We start from the raw sequence: 22554 nt of genomic DNA, 5'->3' as shown, positions 1-22554 counted from the left end.
TCCACTCAGGATCTATTATTTCACTTTGGGACATTTTGACAATCTGCCAAGGAAGAGTCATTTTCAAAGCACAACACTAATTTTTTTTTTCAGTTATGCTCCCTCAGGCCCTATAAACTGCTTAATTTTGATAGCCATTTTCTGCTCTAGTACTTTATGATTCTTTCCTTCCTTTCTACTAATTCCCCTTTACCAAACTAACCTTCAGATTGGGGAGTAATACATAGGCAAATCCTAAAACTGGAAATCAGTGCTTTCATGAAATTCACCAACAGTTTTAATTCTAGACTTTTCACCCATTGTCTTGGGCACGGCACAGAAAAAAAATTGTTCTCTGAGCTTTTATTTTCTTCATTTTAAAAATCTATGTATATGTGAATTTGATTTAAAAATAGAATTGTATGGAAGTCTTATATGATGCTTTGTGGTCAGAAAGCACTTTTCATATATATATTTTTTTTGCTCCTCACAATAAATCCTTGAAGACCAGGTATAACCCTTCTCTCTCTCTCTCTCTCTCCCTCCTCCCCCAACACCCCATGTCCCCATGTGCTTAGCACAGTACTTGACACAAGTAGATCCTTAAAACTGCTTGTTGAATCAGTTAAGGCCTGCCTAGGTATGCAGATTGAATGAATAGGGGAAAAAGCATTTAATACTGTGTTCTCATGTACTTACTATGTTTTAAGCACAGTGCTAACTCTGGGTATGTCAAGTTTAAAGAGGATCCTTGCTCTCAAGGAGCTTACATTCTAACATGGAAAGACAAAGCATAAAGGCTACAGATGGCTAGTGAAAGGTATTTTTGTTTTAAAATTACAGGAATGGGGGTGGCTAGGTGGCACAGTGAATAGAACACCAGCACTGGAGTCAGGAGGACCTGAGTTCAAATCTGGTCTCAGAAACTTAACAAAAAACCTAGCCATGTGACCTTGGGCAAGTCACATTACCCAAATTGCCTTACCTTCCTCCTCCAAAAAAAAAAAAAGATAAGAAAAAAAAGAAAATTACAGGAATGATACTTTCAGTGACCAATGGTAAAATATGTGTGTATGTATGCGTGTGTGTGTGTGTGTGTGTGTGTGTGTGTGTGTGTGTGTGTGTGTGTAGCATCTATTAATCATTTTCTATGTGCCAAGGGCCATGCTAAGTGCTAGTAGAGAATTGTTAGGACTTTGAGGCCTTTCCACTCTAAAAGAACCTTCCAGACCTTGTGTTCCACTAGTTTAAATTTGGAGACCATAGAGTCACCTCTACCTTGTTAAGACACTGAAACAAGACTTATGGAGAGGACTATAAATACACAAAAAATACACAGGTGTATATATGATTTATTAAGCATTTTCTGTGCTTAGTTACCATGGTTATTTCTAGAAAAGAAGGAAACAAGCATTTATTCAATGCCTACTGCATGCCAGGTATTATTCTAAGCACTTTCCAAATATCTCATTTGATCCTCACACTAATCTTAAGATGTAGGTGCTATTACTATCTGCATTTTATAGCCAAAGAAACTGAGGCAGACAGGTTAAGTGACTTTCCCAAGATCACACAGCTGGTAAATATCAGGTCTTTCTTTTTTTTTTTTTTTTTAAAGCAATTGGGGTTATGTAACTTGCTCAAGGTTACACGGCCAGGTGTTTCTGGGTGGGTTCTAAGGGTCTGACCCTGGATTCGATCCCCAGGTCATCCCGACACTGGAGCCGGTGCTCTTACTTGTTGTGTTACCTGGCCACCCCTTGAACTCACTTCTTTCTAACTCTAGGCTCAGCACTCTATCCACTAATCTAATAACTGCCTTTGTACAAATTCAAGCAAGCAAGACATTTCCTGCCTTTAAGTAGATTACATTCTAATTGGGGAATAAACCCACAGGGGAGAGTTGGAAAAGAGTAGAGGGGGCTATATTCTTGACAGCAAGGCTTGGAGATGGCCAGGAAGTGGTATGCTGGCCTGGTTCTAGGCAAGAAAAGGAGAAAGCATATCAGAGCCTTTAGTCCTTGAATGGATTCCAAGGTTCTGGAGTGGAAGAGAGGGGAATCATGGCTCTAGTGCAGGTGGCATAGTGAGATGACCAATATTTGATTATGGTTCCAAAACTGGAAGCCACAGTTGGATGGGGCAGTATTGAGAGTACTAGGCTGGCAAGGTGATATTAACAGATGGCCAGGGAGAAGAGGAAAGATAGGTAACAAAGCCAAAACACAGAGAGGTTAATTGACTTGCCCCAAACTGCCTAATTACTAAACCTTGCTGTCTTTCAGTTAGATTTATAGGACTTTGGTACACCATGCTAAGAATTATGTCTTCATAAATCCATTCATATAAAGCTGCATGTTGGCAAGCCATTGTCTTCCTAATTTTAATTAAATGTGGACCAACTAGAAGTCTTATTATTTGTAAAATAATAACTACTGCTAAGGACATTTTCATATTTTAAAAATCCTCTCCATAAATCCTACTTCAGTGTCTTAACAATATGTAGGTGACCCTATGGCTTTGAGAGTGAACCAGTGGAATATAAGGTCTGGCACATTTTTTGCAAAATGGAAAGGGCTCAGAGTCCTTCAAACAATCTTCTGCTGCAGACCAGGCTAGCTAAATATGTCACTGAAGGGCTTATAACCCTGTTTAGTCATAGTTCATTGAAATGCATCTCTCCTTTTGAGCTGGTTATTTGCCTCTTTTTAAATAATTAAGAAGTCCTGACTTAAAGTTCCAGTCTTTTGTTTTTTGTTGTTGTTGTTCAGTGCCCTTAATACTGTACCATGCTGGTCCTTTTGAACCTCTTTTAGTTTGCTGTGTGGTCAAAGACTTACTTCCTACATGTTCACATAGTTTGGGGTATCCTTAAATCAGTCTTACGGTTTGGGGGTACTCCCTAATTGTCTTGTCCTGATTTAGAGTTTGGGAATAAAAATGGAGCAGCTGTGCTTTGTTTCTCTTTGGTCTCAAGCCATTCTTTCCTCCCCTCCTCCAGTCTGCTTTATTTTTCTCTGGGAAGGAGGAAGCTACATTTATGAGAGTTGTAGACTGTTTGATTTTGTGTGTGTAGTGTTTTTTTGTTTATGATTTTTTCTTAAGATTAGATAACCAGTTATACAACCATGTCTTTATTATTAGTATTTTTCATATTATTAGGAAGTTGTAGGAACTCATTCCTGAGTTCAAAACTGGCTTCAGACACTCACTAGCTATGTGAACCTCAGTAAAACACTTAACCCTCTTTACCTCAGTTTCCTCATATGTAAAATGAGCTGGAGAAAGAAATTGCAAATCACTCTAGTATCTTTGCCAAGAAAACCCCAAATGGTATATGAAGAGTTGGACATGACTCAAACAACCAAACATCAAAGGAACATTTTAGAACTGGAGACTTCAAACATTCCTTGGCCCAAACTCCTCCTTTTTTGGGGGGGGGAGGAGAAAAATGAGACCTAGAGAAGTTAAATGATGACCCCCCTCCACACCCAAGGACACATAAGTCGTATATGTTTAAGGTAGGATTTGAATTTAGGCACTCCGATTCCAGAGGTGGTACTCTTCACTGTATTACACTGACCTGGAATGCAGATCTCTGAGTAGGAAACTTTGAAAGTAACTAACTGCCCACCATTAGAAAAGATAAGTAATTTGGTGATAATTTCAAGAAACATGGCATACTCTATGAATAGGAGTATAGGTAAGGATGAAGCCACAAGATCATTTCAGGACTGTACATGTAGATAACCCATAGGTCATCATTTCTAAACTCTTCATTTTTTTAATTATTATTTTCTTATTTTATTTTATTTTTTATTTTCTCTTCATTTTATTGATGAGGAAACGGAGGCCAAGAAAGGTTGCATCTTATCTAGGATCACACAAGTTTCTGAGGCAGGATCTGAACTCAGATCTTTTTGCTTACTTGTCCAATGTCCTTTCCACTATGTCATGCTGCCTCTTAATGATGAAAATATTTTCTTATAGTTAAGATGGTAAACCTGTTCGGAAGTTATTTTCTTGGACATATGATGGAGGTTAAGAGAAGTTATCAGAGGTCGTGAATGGAGAGCTAGCCTAGGACTTGTGTTCAATTCTGGTCCCTGACACATGCTGGTGGTGTGATGTTGGGCAAGGTACTTTAGGCAAATTTCTAGGACTACAAGTTAAAGAGAAAGTTCTGACTTTTGTTGACAGAGGGAGTTTCTTCATTTGGGAATTCACCATACCAATTAAAGTACAGTTTCAATTCCTATCCCTATGATCGAGGTTATAGGTCGTACATATCTCATGCCAATTTTCTATTCCAACCACGGACTTCTATTCACTATTCTGATTTCCCATAATACTTTATTTTTATCACAAATGTATCTTTTTCATAATCTTTTTCTCAATAGGCAATATTTATTAAAGATTTACCTTTCTTGGAGTGAAGCCCAAAGATTTTTTCTTGTCTTTTTAGAGGCAGCAATATATTGGAATTTGTTCTCTTCTCAGTCTGAATAGATTATAGGAATGTGTGTATAATCAGATCTTTTCTTTTGAGCTTAGCTAAGGATTCTTCAACTCTTGTACTCATCCATGGATAATAATTGTTCCCCCTTGACTCATTTTGTGAGTAACTGGATATCTTCTAGGGTGTACTGTGATGAAAAATATTCTAGAATTCTTGGGCTCTGATTCTTTGTAAAACATTATGATTTCCAACAGATATCCTTAGACAATATGGGCCTGGATACTTCTGGATGCATTGGATTTAAATAGATTTTTTTAAATATATGAATTAACAATAATGACAAGTCAGTATCATTAAAAGCAATGAAAAGCTAGTGCTTTTATAAATTCCTGCATCATTGAAAGTGAAATAATGCACTCTTTAATTTAACACACCACATAAGAAAAGGTTCCTGGAAGAGCCTATGATTACACAAATTTTCCAAAATATGAACCAAAATTTAGTTTAGAGAAATTATTCTACACCTTAAAGTCCATGACACCAAATAATAAGCCTGATCATATGTGCAGATTATAGTTTGATGGCTTCAAAAACTCACTAAGCCCCATAAATGTTTATTACAAGATGGGTGTTAATATGGAGGGAGATCTTTTTAGTGATGTACTTCAAGACTTTGTCCTTATTTCTATTCATTTCAATATTTTTTATTAGTGACATGTGACATGCTAAGAGATTTTCAGTTGACATCAAATTGGTGAAGAGAGTAATATATTAGATGTCAACTGATAACCAAAATAAATCTCAACAAACTTGAATAGAAGGGCTGAATGTAATGAGGTGAAGTGCAATATGAGTAAATATTAGCATTCATAGCTGTTTTTTTTTTAAAATCAGCTATGTAAGTAGAGGGTGGAAGGGACATGGGGATGTAGCAAATGTGAAAGTCCTTATAAGGGCTTTTAGCTGACTTAAAGACTTATTATGACTCTCTAGTTTGATATGGCAAGCATCTAAACTAATGCAACCTGTCATCAGTAAAAACTTGGTTTCCAGAGCAAGAAAGGTAATAACACTGCTATAGTCTACCATGTTCAGACTACAATTAGTGAATTTTGTTCAGCTTTATTCCTTGTAGTAATAAGGAAAACATCAACAGGAGTATAGCCATAGCATAGAAATCAGGAAAGTGAGGCGGCCTTAAGCATATCATCATCTACCAAAGGTCCTAGGAATGGTTAGCCTGTAGAAGTGAAAGATGAAATGTTATAAAGCATTCAGCTATTTAAAGGTTATCTGATTGAAGAGATATGTGCAGCTTGCTCCCACTAGGCAGACATAGAAGTTACTGGTTGGCTCAGTATAAGGAAAAACTGGGTAACAAAGTGATCTATGAATGAAGGAGATGGATCTGTGAGTGAAAGAGCCCCTGGGAAAGTCTTTAAGCAGAGATTGAATGACCACTTATTGGGGGTATGTAAATAGGATGTGGATAAGTGTTTTAACATTGGGAAAGGGGTCTTCTCCCAGCCTTGAGGAGTATGCAGCATTATGCCCATTTTATAGAAGAAGAGACTAAAGTTGTGGAAATTAGGTGATTTGTCTATAATCATGCAGCAGGGTGATATCTCAGACAGGCTTTGGGCTCTTGATCTTTGTCTTCAGGTTGAGATCTCTACCATTATGCTATTTTGTACCTTAGCATTCATTCTTGGTAAGTATTGGATTAAAATTCTGGGAAGGAAGAAGCTTTGTTTATGGGAGTTGCAGACTGTTTGAAATCCCTCTGAACTGTGCAATAATAAATGTACCCCACACAGGACAATATAACTATGAACTGCAAGTCTGAACTCTGGACACCCTAAAGGGATGGAAATGGAATTTTATATTTAATGATTTGGAATTTGTCATCAGAAGGTGGGTGGATTAAATGTTTAATTGCTGTATTTATGGGATAGTGATTCTAATGTTTATTTAAAATGAAGTAAATTTGTAACTATGGGATTTCTAAGTTTCTATATTATAATTGTGATTTAATTTAATCTGAAATTCAGTTTCATGGCTTCCTTTAATAATATTGGAAGGAACATTTGAATCATCCACAGTATTTCTAGGAAGAAAATTGTCTTTACCCCTAAATGTTTGGGTGACTTCAGGTATTTAGAGGACTGCCATGTGAAAGAAAGACTTGTTCTGATATATCTCGTGTGTGGAAGTGGGAGTGATGTATAGAAGTAGCAGTGAGTTAGATTTCTGTTTGATGCAAGGGAAAACTTATTTACAATTAACCCTATCCCGAAAATAAAATGGGATACATTAGAAAATAGTGGGTTCCTCATCACTGTCCAAGCCAAGGCTGGATACCCTTTTGTTAGGGATGTTGAGGCTTTGGGTACCATTCGTCCTAGATGACCTCTGAGGTCCTTTCTAGCTCTGGGAATCTATGATTTTAGTTTTGAAGGTGTGATACAGTTTCCAATATTGTTTCACTACAGCTGTTTGAAGTTCTCATTTAAGCAGAAGGATCTTTGCAACTTTAGAGGTCCAGAAATTACTTTGGATTGTGGTCATAAGATAGTAGCTATTTGGATTGGGTCGCCACTTTTTCACTTCCTGAACCCACCTTCAGTGCTTCCTTTTGGCTTCAACTTTTACAGTATGGTGAATATGTTACAAATTTGAAAACAGAGCTGGAGAGCTACATAAATACTTGGCAATGGTGCCTAGTAACTTATTTTTGTATGTGGGAATGTCCACATAGAGGAGATCTTGAAATGAAAACGATTGAAAATCATAGATTTAATTCATTTTCAGTTAGGAGAAAAATGAAGAAAAGTATGTAGTTTTAGTAAGGCAGAGCTATTAGGTGGAAATTGGAGTATAAATGGAATAGTAATTGAGTTAAATGTGATGTCCACAATCAGACACATTAATTTAGTGAAACAGTAGCACAGAAACAGTTGATCACAATCTGTATTGTTCACATAGGGAACTTTAATAGAACAAAAAGTCTTTACTAACTGAGCATTTACCAACTTTTTTTTTTATTTATCCTCAGGGCTTGCTATTGACTGTAGATTTAATAAACCTTTTTTGTCTGGTAGTAGAGTAGTAAAAGATTTTGTAGTCTGAAGCTTCTAGCTTAGGAATGAAGAAACAAGTCAGAAATGCAGACTGCAATAAATATAGCTCATGAAAAAGAGTTTCTATTTAAACAACTGAGTGGCAGGGGCTTGTACAACTCTGCCCCAATATTCTTCTTAGGAGATCTGGCTGTATAAGTATTATCCATCTTCTTTGGCAGTGAAAGTTCTAGGGTTTTTTAGAACCCAGGTTTCTTGGCTGTTACCAGGAGTGTAATATGAAGCCCTAAAGGAGAAACATGAATTTCAAGTAAGTTTAGGCTTTTTCAAGTCATTTTATACAATTTATGAATAATGGTGGTATCAGTGACAACTCTCTCAATTCTTCATGTGATCAGTAGTAGCCTTGCACCAACATCCTAAATTCTAAATGGCAGGCTTTGTGTTCCCTGTCTGTTTTATCTCCGAAAAAACATTAATCATCTCAAGGTTCTAGTCAAATCCATTGACAGAAATTGTGAAATGTAATTTAGCTTTGGGAATTGAATTAATGTTTTCTAATAGCTCTGAGCTTTTCTGTGATTTATTGGTTCCATTGCTTGAGGGATTTTATAATCTAAATAGGTGATTATAAATGATACCCAAGATCCATTGTATATTATAAATACAATCGGTATAACTGGCAAATAGCATAATGGGCTTGTGGTGGATTTTTGGCTAATGCTACGCATATCACCAACAGTTAAATAGGCTTTTATTTATTATCAGCCCATAACATCAAAAACTTTAGATTCCATCCCAATTTGCTCATTTGTGTAGAGTATTTCAGTAATATGAGTATTTTTTGCTTGCCTTGCATCAGAAAACTCCCTTTTATCTTTCTAGTTACTCATTCCTGCCCCCTCAAAAAAACAACAACAAAAGAAAATCACAATCCCAGACCCAAACTCATGTACCTTCTATTGCTTGGCTTAAGAGCAGTCTCTATAGAGCAACAGTGCTGAGAGACAGGAACCTGAGGTATCCGGTAGTTCCTGGGTTGTCATTTGAGGAGACCTTTGGCTCTCCCCTGAAGCTGTTTTTTTTCTCAGGATGAAGGCTATGGTCAGAAGTGTATTTATCTATATTGACATCTGATTTGTTGGAGCAACCAGGAACCCTATTAGGGCATTAGAAATGGCTCTCCAGCCATCATTGTAGGAATCCCTGAACTCTGTTGTGGGTGAGACAGTTGAGTATGATAGAAAAAGCATTGGTTTGGGAGTTTGGAGATCTGAGCTTTCATTTCTTTGTTTGTAAAAATGAGCGGGCTGGACGAGATCATTGCTAATGGCTCTTCAAACCTTAAAATTAATACTTAGCTGTCAGCTCTTTATGATCCTATTTATAGATAAGATACCTATATTGAGGTTGTAACCACTCTCCATGACTGATTTGTCATATTTCCAGGCAAATTAATAATAATTTTAAATGTTTGATTGCAATCACTATGATAGTGATTTTACTGTTTATTTCAATGGAGTAATTTCATAATTGGAATTTCTAAGTATTTCTATCACATGCAACAGTTATTTAAATGAAGGAACCCGGAATTTAGTTTGCCAGTATTGGCTCTCTTCATTAATATTGTAAGAAGATTTGGGGGTCTTTCATAGCACTCCTAAGAAATTTTTTAAATTTGTAAATGTTAGGATGTCTTTTTTTCTTTCTTCAGGATGAAACCTTCACAAAGTCTTTCCTGATTGTATCAACTACTAAGATCCTCTTTAAACTACTCTTTTTTAATGACTTTGTCTTTATTTGTAGTGTTATCTTTATGTTTATGCTATATATGTTGCCATGTTTACCTGTTGTCTCTCCTATTAGAATGTAATGTTCTAATGTACCCCTTGCATATTAAGGATTATCCCATTCATTGTCTTTGCAGCTGAAGTTCCTAGCATAGTGACTTATTTTGAACATAGTAGGCATTTAAATGTTTATTAATTGATTTGATACTTTGCATCATCATAGTGTTTGAAATATGAAATTTACAAAGAAGGTACAGATTTATATAGACAGTGGAAGTGAAAATCTGTTTCCTTTCGTTGGATATGGTTGGATTTTTTTTAAAGTTGTGGGGCAGAGTCTTACTTTGCAGTAAAGAAAATCCCACATCTACATAACTCCAAGTTCAGTGCTTTATAAACTATATGTCTTGTTGATCAAATAAAATCTTTTTTTTTTTTTTAAAGCAATTGGGGTTATGTAACTTGCTCAAGGTTACATGGCCAGGTGTTTCTAGGTCGGTGCTAAGTATCTGAGCCTGATTTCGATCCCAGGTCTCCTGACTCTGGGGCTGGTGCTCTTACTCACTGAGCACTGGTGAAATAAAATCTTGATTTATAGCATTGGCAATTTTTCGATGTATAAATGCTTATTTTAAAAATTAAACAACTGGCTTTCACAAACCCAAATTGATCTGGCTTCAATACGCCTCTAGGTGAGGGTGTATAGTAGGTACCTAAGCACTGTGGGAGGAAGTAGACTGGGGCCTAGGAACTGACCATTTCTAGGTCTGTTGGTCCCCATTTTATTGGCTCCCCCTTTCTTCATTTCCTTCTTCACTCTCCTAGTTGTACCCCTGCCAATGCTTTTCTAGGCTGAACTTAGAGAAAGGGTGGATCATGAGGGTGAGGCATGATAGTAGTTCAGAGGAGCATTAATGAGTAGGAAAGTGAGAGAAAAGAAAGAAAAGAAATCCTTAATGGTGGCAGTGGCCATGGGACAAGAGCATGCACATTGCTCTTTTGGAGAGAAGAGAGGAGAATCAAGTGGGGGAGGCTTCGGTGTCTTTAAATGAGTATATTAAAATTGCCAGAAATCAACTGTGAAAGACTTGGCTACTTTAATCAATACAATGATCCAAGACAATTCCAGAGGACTCATGATGAAAAAATATTATCCGGCTCAAGAGAGAGAACTGATGAACTCTGAGTGCAAATTGAAGTATATTATTCTCACTTTTTTTTGCTTTTTTGGGGGGGAAATATGACTACTATAGAAATGTTTTGCATGATTTCACATATATGATTGATATCATGTTGCCTGCCTTTACAGTGGGTGGGAGAGGGAGTGGGATGGAGGGAAGATAATTTAAAAGAAAAGAATGCCAAAAATAAATAAAGGATAAACTGAAAATGATTAGATTTGACATCGTTGCAATGTGTACTTTAATAATAATGTTGCACAATGATATGGTATACTTTATAACTTAATTAAACAGTATGTGTAGTGTTGCTAAACTTGAGAAATATACATTTGAATATAGTGCTGTCTCTGTGATCTTGGTAAAGTTGTTTAAGGTTTTGACTGAACCTTAATTTCCTCATTTATTAAATAAATACAATACTTCTTTCACTACTTACATTTTGTAAACCTTATATCCACATCGAAAGGAAGTCCTTTGATATTTATAATAGCTCTATAAAGTAAGTAGATAGAAGAGATAGTATTTCAAGGGCACATGCATTCATCAGTATCTATTCATTCCATCAAAACTGAAGCCCCTCTATGCTTTTAATTTTTGTGTTTTGCTGTGTCCTAAGAATTTGACTGGAAAACAGAACTTTCTGGTAATGACTATCTCATATCTCATTTCACTTTCAAACAGGAGACATAGAATCTCTCACCTGACCCTTACCCTTTCAGTATGGGTAGGACTCTCTCTCCTTGTTCCCTCTTTGATACTGCTGTGGATGATTCCTTTATGCTTTCACATTAGACATGATCTTTGTCCATGTTATCAAAAATTCTTATGGCCCTTTCAGGATACTTTTTGGTCATCTTAATGTTTCAATCAATAGGCATCAGTGTAAATTTTTACTTTACTTAGAGAATCTTGTTAGTTTATTTGGTGAATTGCTTAATTTCCTGTGAAAAAAATGGCATAACCTTCAAGTTCCCAGACTCATCTTCACCAAATGAAGGGATCTTGAGAAACACCTCAGCAGAGGTGGCTTCTCATCTTTGGCAAGCATATGTCTTCCCAATTTTGTAGATTATGAAATTGAACCTCCTATATATTGTGACTAGTTCGTAGTCATCTAGCCAGGAAGTGAGAGGTTGAATTTGAATCTAAGTGTTCTGACTCCAAGTCTAATGTTGTCTCCACTATTTCACACTCTTTTGCCTAGAGCAGCTGTTTCCTAGAATCTATAAATTATACATCACAGTTAAATAGAAACTTGACCAGCAGTTTTTATTCTTGGCACTGTACCAATCATTTGCTGAAAAATTGGCTGATGGGGAATATTCCACATCTGTTTGACCTCCCTTTATATTTCTATGTACCCATTGCTGTGGAATAATTAAAGGAGCAATGAATGAATATGGAGATGTCCAGTATTCTCTCAGGAATACCCTAAGAGTTAAAGGAGTTTGAGCTCTATCCAGTTTCCTTTATGAGCCCATGTCTATGGGTAGTCCCTGGTATGATTTACATCTGAGGTTCAACCCTTTGAGCATGGCTATTTTCAAGGACTGAAATTATTTCAGAGTTTAATTCTTGATTACTTAAGTCTCTTTTGTCTTTCAAAGTAGTAGAGAGCAGCACTGTGTTATTGATAATTATTCCATAATTAAGAAGCTAGTAATATACACAATTGAGATTTGGTTATTCTTTTAAAGTTTGCAAAGTGCTTAACATGGTTTATTGCTTTAGAGCCTCAGAGCAGCTCTGTAGTTAGATAATATGGTTATTAGGGGTATTACTATCCCTATTTTTTAAATGAGGCAATTAAGGTTAGTCACTTAGCTAATAAATGTTTCAAGGTGGATTTGAATTATGGTCTTCCTGTTGCCAAGCCCAGCAGATTCCCAAGTCTTCCCCAGCTGTTATCTCATGCAACTTAAAAGATACCATCCCTTGTACTGTAGTGGATCAATGTGGACTAAAATAAATTATTTCCTTATAACTCCTTAATATGTGCCATTTTTTTAAAGAAGCAAAGAGGTATAAGAACTTGGTGAAATTATAGAATTTCTTTTAAAAAAAAGAATGTATTTGCAGAGTCCCATCTGATTTACTAAGAAGGTAAGACCTTGTCAAAAGAAGTACTGAATCTTTCTCCTCCTTGTGCAATAATTTTAAATTAGATTTGTCTGGAGCAGTAGGTACTGAATAGCTCTTAATTGCCATGTACAGATGAGCTTCTCAGGCTAATCTTATCCTGCTTTCCATCTACAGTGGCTGAAAGAGAAGAGACAAACAGAAGACTTGAAAACGTGGTAGTTCTGAGATCATTTTTCATATAAGGTGTAATTATATCCAAGTGCTTTCTAAAACAGAGGGAGAAAGTAGCAATCGGTTTTCATTGAAAGGAGCCTATATAAGGATTCTGGTTAAAAATTATTTCCCTTCTTTGTATAAACAAAATAAACAGAATCCAATGTTTGGCTACATTAAGGACAATGAAGAATGAGTATCTCATTCTCTCCATCCTCCATCTCCATCTGAGTTAGGCTCAAAATTAAAGAGAGGAGGAGGGCATGGAAAACTGCATTTGGGAAATTGCAAAAAATAAAAAAATAAAAGTTTTAATGATGCCCAACTTCTTCCTGAATATTTTTAAACACTATTATTCTTTTATTGCTATAGTATGGCTGAACCATGGAAGCCTTCAGAATTAAAATTGTTATCTACTAGAGATATACACTGGGTTTGAATGGGCTAAAACACCTAACAAATAAAGGATTTTAAAGGAAGAGTGGTTAAAAGGGTGTCAGCAAAGAACTGTATAATAAAAAAGAAGACAATAAGTGGGTTATAAAATGAGTCATAGATTACTCGATTGGTATTAATGCTGTCAAGAGAATGTGATGAAGTTCCTTATGTTGTTGGATTCCTGTGGTGAACTTATTGAAAGGCATCCATAGGAGTTTCTTGAGATATGTAGGCTAATAAAGTGTTATTTACACTCTTTAGATACCTGCATTGATGAACTCTCATAACCATTGGATTATAAATACATAGAGTAAGATGCAACTCATAAAAGCATCTTCATTGTATGTTAAGTAGTGAGTATAACTTCTTTTTTTGGCATATGCATTTGCATATGAATAAAAAGGGCCCTGATCAGAGCTCAAGGTCCCTGGAGAATTTTGGTGGGAGGGACTGGAGGATGACCAGAGTCTAGGTAGCATGTTTTGGAAATGGTAGAAATGTGTAGATAACTTTGATTTTGATTGGTTGAAGGACTCTAAATAGTTGTCTTATTCTCTACAAAATCATGAAGATATTTGTGTCATTCTATATGTATATAGTGGATACTATTCTAAAGCCAATTTTAACCCTCCAAAAAACTCTACACCTGTCTGTTCAATCAGTCAATGAAGATTTATTCAGTAATTACCATGTGGAACCTTGTTCTTATCATTATTACTGAAAGCCTGGACTATTTCAGTAGTATACTAGCTAGTTTTGTTACCTCTAATCTTTTTTATATAGTCCTTCTTGCATTACATTGCTAAATTAATTTTTTCCAAAGTGTTATTTTGATTGTCACTCCTCCACTCAAAATCCTTTAATGGCTTTGTTAGTAATATTCCATATAGTAAGTATACATACAAAGAAATACATCTGTCCTTTACTCATTCTATCCACCAATTAGCTTACTATGTGCCAGGCATTGGGGATAAAAAGTAAGTCAAAAAATCTATGCACATAATTCACATTATTGGGTGAGAAAATTTGAAAATCACTAGGTACATATAAGCTACACACACACACACACACACACACACACACACACACACACACACACACGTGATAGACCGTAATCCAGAAAGGAAAGATCTTTTGGCTGGGTAGCACTGAATGGAAGGCCCCCTTCAGAAACTCGGATATGACCTGAGTCTTGAAAGAAGCCAGGGAAACTGAAGAAGCAGAGGTAAGGAAGGAGATATTTCTAGGCTTAGGGAGGAGCCAGAACAAAGCCATGATGATAGGAAAGGGAATCTCATGTGCAAGGAGTGTAAATGCATGGAGAGGGGCAAACTGCAACCACAAGGAAATGTAAGAAGAGATCTGGTTTTGAAGAGCCTTAAATGCCAAACACGACTTTAACCTGGAGTTAAAAAAGGGAGCCAAGCATTATATGATATACATTATTTAATATACATTTATATGATGTACATTACATGAAAAATAAAAAGCAGTGACTTCAGAATTGTCTGAAATACTGGGGAGGAGAGAGAGTCCAGTTTTAGGATGAGGGTTTATCAGGTGATTTGGGGGATGAATAGACTTAATTTCTGAAGTAATGTAGGATTAATATTCCTGTCTCATTTGGAGAGCTAGCTTCTCTGATAGCTACATGTGTATACACACATATGTTACATGTAGCTTTTAATGTATTTTACATGATGTTTACTTGCATGTGGCATATAGGGATAAGGATAGGGACTGATTGGGTCTTTGATTTAATCGGTGTAGGAAAATCCCAGTTGAGGAAGCTCTCTTTACTAATGTTGATCAGAGCTACTCAGCTACTTGCTGTTTTAGAGAATCTAACCCAAGTCATTCAGTTTCCAGAGCTGGAATTCCTATGTATTGTGCCACATTGTGTTATATGGGCAGATATATTTGATCTATATAAATATATTGAAATTATTGGCCCTAAGATTTAGATTGATGTTATATAATTGGTGTGTCTCAGAAAGAAATTGCATAGAGTAGGATACTCCAGCTATTAGATCTGCAGACAAATGTATAGATGTGAAAAAGGTACTAAGCATTTTAGTATATATAGTGAATGGCTTGTTTAAAGTGTCTTCACTGGGGAGAAATGTCAGGATAATTCACTTTTTGAAATTCTTTGACTTATATAAGTTATAAGCTTATTCCACCAAAAAGTAATGGCATCTTAGGAAAACAGACACCTTGAGGACAGAAGACATCTCTGGACCTTTGAAAACACAAACTTTGAGCTGTGCAATTGGGAAATTGACAACTGAGAATGCTTGTGGTCTATGTCACAGAAGTTACTACGCTTTTCCTGCTGTCATTGTCTTCTCAGTTCCTTTAAGCTGACAGTGAAATGAGATGGATTCGAATGTTACATGAAGCATTTCAGAGAGCACAATCCTTCTTACCTAGAAGTCTTGACTGGTCCCTTGTCTATTATTGGAATGTAACCTTAAACACTAGGCTTTGTCTAATACAGATTCTCTTCATTGAAGGTTAACAAGTCCAAGCCTAATTTAAGGAACCATTAGGAAAAACAGAAATGGGAAAGAAAAAATCTAATTAGGAACTTTCCTTAACTCTACACGTCATTGCAATATTTATTCCAATGATAAATTATAATAGTCAAAATAGAGGGCCTTTTTCTTTCTTACAAAGAAAAGAAAGTGTTCAACAAAATTCTCTATCTCATTTGATATTCATAATTTCCCCTCAAATATGTATTGAGGCAATCCCATTGTACTTATGGACATAAGGGTAAGGACGCTAATCCTATGTTGACATGAGATTCTGACTAATCCCTTGCCTTCCCTTTGCACTATATATATTGTGTATGTTGTTTGCATGCTGCCCCCCCCCATTAGAAGATGAACACCCTGAGGATAGGAATTGAGTTTTTGTCTTTCTGCATATCCCCAGTACTTAGCCCTGTGATTCCTGAAGAGTTATTGCTTAAAATATGCTTCTTGATTAATTCAAATTAAATGAGCTTCATGTCATCCATAGTACAAAAATTCTTGCCCCCTCTGCACTCACTAAACCCAGCCAGCCATTTGAAACTACCAACCTCTCTCTCCCTGTTACATTCACATTTTTTATGATGTTTTTTCTTCTGTTCTATTTATGGAGTTCAGTACAGGTGAATCATTGCCTTGAGAGGGTATTCAAAGTAAAGGAGAATGATTCAAATAGCATGTTTTACATGGTTCATTCTACTCTTGAAATGGATAAAAGAAAACAATGCTGTGGCTATCCCTGAGACTCTTGTCTCTTCCATTTGCCTGTGGCTTCTTCTGTCCCAAGGGAGCTATGGGTAGTAAGCAAACCATCAGGTACATGGATGTGGTGCAGTTCAAGGAAGTACCAATCTGTTGAATAGATCAGAGGCAGAAACATCATTTCCTGATTGTCCCAGTACAATCTTTATTCCTGCTGGTTCTTTGCCTTTTTTCTTTCATTTATCCAGCCTTGAGGTATACTTTTGATTTCTCTTTATTGCTACAAATCTTATCGGTTGTTTCCCCTCTTCTGGGACACTCCAATGATTTGTAGATATTATGGTGAGAATTAGTATGCCAAAATTTCAAAGATTTACAAATGATCTGCTAGACTCATTTGCTTTTCTGCTGTGTGCCTCTCCTTATCCTTGGCCTAGGTTGCTTTCAGTATTTACTGCTTACCATGTTTTTTCCTTCCTGATTCTGATTCTTGTTTTCTGATTCTGATTCCTGATTTTGTCTGATTCTTTAGGATCATCATTTCATGGGTTGAGAGAACATGTAATATGTAGAGTACATATAGTATCATCAACCTCATTTTTGATGAGAAAACTGAGGCCAGAGAGGTTAATGTGCATGCTCATGGCTCTACAGGTAATAAGAGAACTGAGATTTGGCCACAGGTCCTGTGACTACAATTTTGGCATTTTTGCCACTGTGCTATGATGCCTACTATAACCCTATTATTAGATTGAATTTTCTCTAGCTGTTGCTATTTTTTTTCCCATTTTGTATAACATCCAGATGTGGTACAATTTCTCTATTCTCATTGGTGTGTGTTTTAAAAAAACCCACTCAATTCAGAATTCTCTTCAAGTTTCATTAGCATACTGCCTAGCCAACAACCATAAACTAACCTGTTTGATCTCTCAGGTCCCTAACTTGTATGATCTTTATGATTCTCCTCAATTTGATATGTTTTTAGTAATCATCATCTCTTCTCTCATGTACTTGGCCATTAAAATAACAAAACACCTAAACTTGCTTGAATCCAATCCAGTTTGATTTAATTTGGTGAATGAGGTTTCATGAGAAATTGCTTTAAATTCCTCCCCAAAATCAAGATATTTAACATCTATTGCTTCCTTTAATCAAGTAATTCTATAAAGCTATCAAGGAAAGCAATCAGGTTTTTTTCATCATGATTATGGCTTTAAACTCTTTGGTTTTGGTTCTATTATTTTATAGATGTTTACATGTTCCTATTAGTGCTTGTTTCTTCCTTTTATTAGGAATTGAAATTAAGCTAACAGCATAACAATTTCTCCCCTTTAAAAGTCACAACTATATAATTTCCCCTAATTTTCTACTACTGTTTTCCTAAGTTAATGTTTTAGTATTCCCTCCTTATTTTCTTTGTAGAACAGTGTATGTTGGACCAGCTGAGTTGCTGGGCCAGGCCATTTTTCATGATTCAATATTTGCTTAAAGGACTCATTTATTTACATTATTACTATCCAAGGCTGTATTTCTCCCCAAGAAGATATAAACTCTGTGGAGCTAACTTAGGGAAGAGTCACTGAATAATCGACTTCTGGTAGCTGAAGTTTTGACATCTCATCTAGTGGATAACTAGCTTGTATTTCTGTGTGCCTTTAAGATTACAGGGCTTTCACATGAATCATCTCATTTGATCCACACCATCCCTATGTGCATGGTTATCCCCATTTTACAGTTGCAGAAACTAAGGCTCAAAGAGTTTGTGATTTGTTTAAGATCACATAGCTAATATGCAGCGGCAAGCCTCAAATACAGGTTCTCACCTTATACTATACTGCTCTTTGGTAATGTTTTCATTAACATATCAATGATAAGAATTGAGAATACCAAAAGCATATTTTGAATATGTTAAATTAATTAGTGAGTCATACCTGTATTTGTTCTTTATTAATTGTTCAGTTTTTAAATAGTGCCTTTGAGGTTCTTGGTCTCCTAATGAGATCAACTATCAAAATATTAGGTGCAGAAAAAAAAAAGAATCAACCACCAGGCATAATCTACTCTATTCAGCACTCACTTATTCAGAGTGTTTAGGGGATAGAATGTTGGCTAATTTAATATTTTGGCTAAGAGTTATCCTGTGCATATTCAAATAATTTAATTGCAAAAAACTATGCTTAGTGCTAAAAGTGTGTGGGCAGTTGAAAGACACTCCATCATTTTGAAGTATCTCAGAGCCATTATTTGAACATTAACTATAATATACCAGATAGAAGATAGGGAAAATGCAGGAAATTAGGTTGATTTTATAGTGATCTTATTCCACATGAGTCAGCTAGGTGGCATATGGGACAGATTACTGTGCCTAGAGTGAGAAAGACTTGAGTTCAAATCATTCCTCATACACTTAGTAGCTTTGTGAGCCTGGAAAAGACTCAATTTCTGTTTTCCTAAATTTCCTTAACTGTAAGTGGGAGTAATAATGACACCTAACCTCCACAGTTATTATGAGGATCAAATGAGATAACAGTTGTAAAATATTTAGCATAGTGCCTTCTTCCTTCCCATCCTCTTTTCCTTTCCTTCCTTCTCTCATGCAAAAATTGAACAGCATACAGGACTTTCAAACTGTTTATTTGTTATTTCTCTTTTTCTTATGATAGCAGAAACAACATTCTTTGGATTTTCTGATTCTGTGTAATCTGGATAAAAATTTATTTAATATAATTTGTTGGTCTTCAAATAAGAGTTTAAGAAATTAGAGAGATTGTTAATTTCATGTACTCACAATCCATTTTGCAAATGAAGAAACAGATTCTGACATGGTAAATGGTTTGCCTAGCATCTCGCAACTTATTAGTTGCAGATCTGTGACTAGACCATAGATCTTCTGACTCTGCCTTGCACGCTTTCTATTTCCCTTGCTGAAGACCTTCAACCCATCATTGGAAAAAGTCATTCTGTGAATTGCATCCATACCCAGTAATGCAAATTGGAACTGTTATTGAGTTGGTTATAGCTTGATGTGACTTTATTTATGAATTTTAAAAAATAATACTTAACACATTAATTGTATTCAAAAAGGAGCTGCCAAAATCCTGTACTATTTGCTTTAAGTAGGCTCTGCATATGTCATGATCTTTTATTCAGTGTTAATTTGCTTAGTAAATTCTTTTTCTGTATTGCAAAGGACTACTTCATCCTACTCCTTCATCAGATTATCACTAATTACAAATTAGGTTCAATGAATGGGGCTTGGATATCAGTTGATAAGTGTGCAGCTAAGGTCATTGTTAAACTTCTTGAGTACTACTCTCTTGGACATAGGTGAGTACTAGAGTTTCTTCAAGGATTGAATAGGTTTTATGAGTTCAGATGTTAGGGTGCATGCTTTGTTGTTATCTAACAGGACAGCTACATGCCTGAAATAAATATATTACAAAAATTTTGATATTATGTTGTCACATAGTTTAATGCATGTGACTATAAAGGTCTCATAGGCAGTGATACTAATTTAAGGATGTTGTCAGCCTAAGCACTCCTAAGAGGATTAAAAATTCCAAGGCTAATAAATGAATCTGTGTAAATCTTACAGGCTAAGATGTGTGAAATGGACATGTTTGGAAGATTTATGTACGTCTCTTGGAATTACTAGGAAAAAATAATTTGTTAACCTCCATCTAAATATATAAATGTGCTTATTGCAGTTAAGGAAAGGGCAGTTATTGAGGAGACTTTAAATATTGGCCTAAATTCAGCTGAATAAATTGCACATTAGGTCTTAATTTGAGTTTATTTATAGCTAGATGCTATGTCTTTATTTTTCATTCGAAAGTCTGTAATGAAGTGCTCTTCTTTGGCTAGTCATTAGTATTCAGAGCTCTATCAGACTGCAGTTCAAACTCTCTCCCTTGCTTTTGTCAGAGAAGATGATGGAGCAAGGTTGCTTAGAAACACTTAGCCACACTCTCAGCGGGAATTATCAATCTGTTCTGTATGTTCACCTCCACACACAGGGGAGAAAATTGAGTTTCACTGCTGACAACATTAATTGATTGCAAGTTGTTTTAGTGGGAGGTTGATGTTGAAAGTGAGATTTCCTTTAACTTTTGTGCATTAAGATACAAGGAAACTACACCATGAAATATTGACATCTTGTACTATACCTAAAATTGTCTTAAATATGTAGTTCAAAATTTGGTTTTGCAAAATTTTCACATTTGTCCCAAGCCTGGTTAGCTAATAGGATTACCAGAGGTATTAGAAACTCCTTCTGAAGTGACTTTTTGTTTTGTTTTTTCTTTTGAGCAGTAAATTTAGTCAGTTTATTCATTCAACAGTGTATCATGTGGCAATAGTGTTCTTTCTGGTCAGAAAAAAATCTTTAGTTTGTTAAATCCTTGGGCAGCTAATAAACAGTTTCATCCTAAAGAGTTTATTTCTTTTCCTTCATTTTCTTTCTCAAAATACTCAAGATACTTAATGTCCTAAAATTAAGAGTACTGAGCATGATTTCCTTATGGATATAATTTAATTAGTGTTGGATTTAAATATAAAAAATTACATTTCTAATTTGGTTATTGACAGATTTCATAAACCCACATTTTGGAGCACTATGAATGCTGGGGAAAACCTCTAAAAATGTTTGTAAATCAAGTGTAGTTCTGATCAATTGAGTTAAGTAAATAGAGAAATTCACATGGGAGGGAGGACTTGGGGGGTAGTGTTAGCTAGATGACTCAATTGAAATGTATGTTATTTTAGAACCTAAAGGTGATGATCTCCACAGTTCCTCTGGGAAATATGTTATTTGAAGAATTGTGTTCCTTTTATAATCTTTTTACTTGAAGTATCCCCAGATAGTACTTCTATTGGAATTTGTACATTCTATTCCTTATTTGGTGGGTGGGTCATTCTTAAGTTTGAGAAAATTTTCTTTTTGTATCCTATTTACAAAGCCCTTTTGGACATGAAAAATCAGAGATTAGTATAATAATAACTAGCATTTATAAAGTTTACAAAGTGCTTACAAATATTATCTTTCTTGATCTTCATAGCAACCCTGGGAGGTAGGTATTATTATTCCACTTTACAGGTGAGAAAATGGAGGCAGTCAGAGGTTAAGTGACATGACCAGGGTTACTCACGAAAGATATTAATAACAGAAGAGAAAATGTCATCTAGGTCAGGGAAAAGAGTGCAGACATTTATGAATAAATATTGCAAGACTAATGAAAGTGAACCAACACTTGATGAAGAAGACTCTATGGATTCCCAAGAGAACATGGAACCAGAGCAGGATGTTCCTCAATGATTTAACAGAGAAATAAAAAAAAATTAAAAGCAGAATTTATGACCTGCACAGCAGAGATAATTATCAGAATAAAGATCTCGAATCTCTCCTAGTGATATGTTTCACATAAGAGACAAAAGGACCATGTAAATGAAGCTTAAAATAAATAAAAGAAAGCATGTGATCCATATAAGTAAAGTATTTCAATTTCAAAGATAGAAGAGATTACTTGAGAATTATGGGGCTCCTAGAAGAACACAGTCAAAAAACCTAATGCAAGAAATAATATAAGAAAGTTTCCCAGAGCTTTTGAACACAGAAAAAAAAAAAGTATCTATTGAAACAATCCACACACTTTTTTTCCAGAAAAAGAATCTTATACTCCAATAAATAAAATAGCTAAATTTAACAGTTCCACTGACAAAACAACATTTTGCAAGTGACTAGAAGAAAAACTTTAAACATAAAGGAAAAGAAATTTGAGCAACAGAAGATTATTCTGTACCCACAAGAAATTACCAGAGAGAATGGAATAATAGTTTCAAAGAGCAGAACTTAAGGTACAACCCAAGGGAACCTTTCCCATAAATCTGAGCCTAACCATTAATGGAAAAAAATGGATATTCATTTAAATGGGGGCATTCAAAATACTGCTATAAAGAAAACCAGATATTATTTGATTCCTCTACACCTTAGCTAACAGAAATTATAGCAATAAAGAAGAAAAATAATTGAGATTTTTAAAAATTTGTTTTATTTGTTTCTTCATTTTATTGTTCTCAATTACATGTAAATTTTTT

General features: G+C 35.5%; 1 protein-coding gene across 20 annotated transcripts in view; it reads left to right on the top strand.

The window, feature by feature from the left end:
- Positions 1-22554, top strand: part of PARD3 (par-3 family cell polarity regulator) — a 739747-nt gene that overhangs the window by 226303 nt on the left and 490890 nt on the right. The gene's annotated exons all lie outside the window — the stretch shown is intronic.

This window comes from Petaurus breviceps, unplaced genomic scaffold, assembly GCF_028583685.1.
Source record: "Petaurus breviceps papuanus isolate PSGF00001 unplaced genomic scaffold, PetGlider_PUasm1.0 178, whole genome shotgun sequence".
Classification (NCBI taxonomy): domain Eukaryota; kingdom Metazoa; phylum Chordata; class Mammalia; order Diprotodontia; family Petauridae; genus Petaurus; species Petaurus breviceps.
This window is presented reverse-complemented; position numbering and strand designations above follow the sequence as displayed.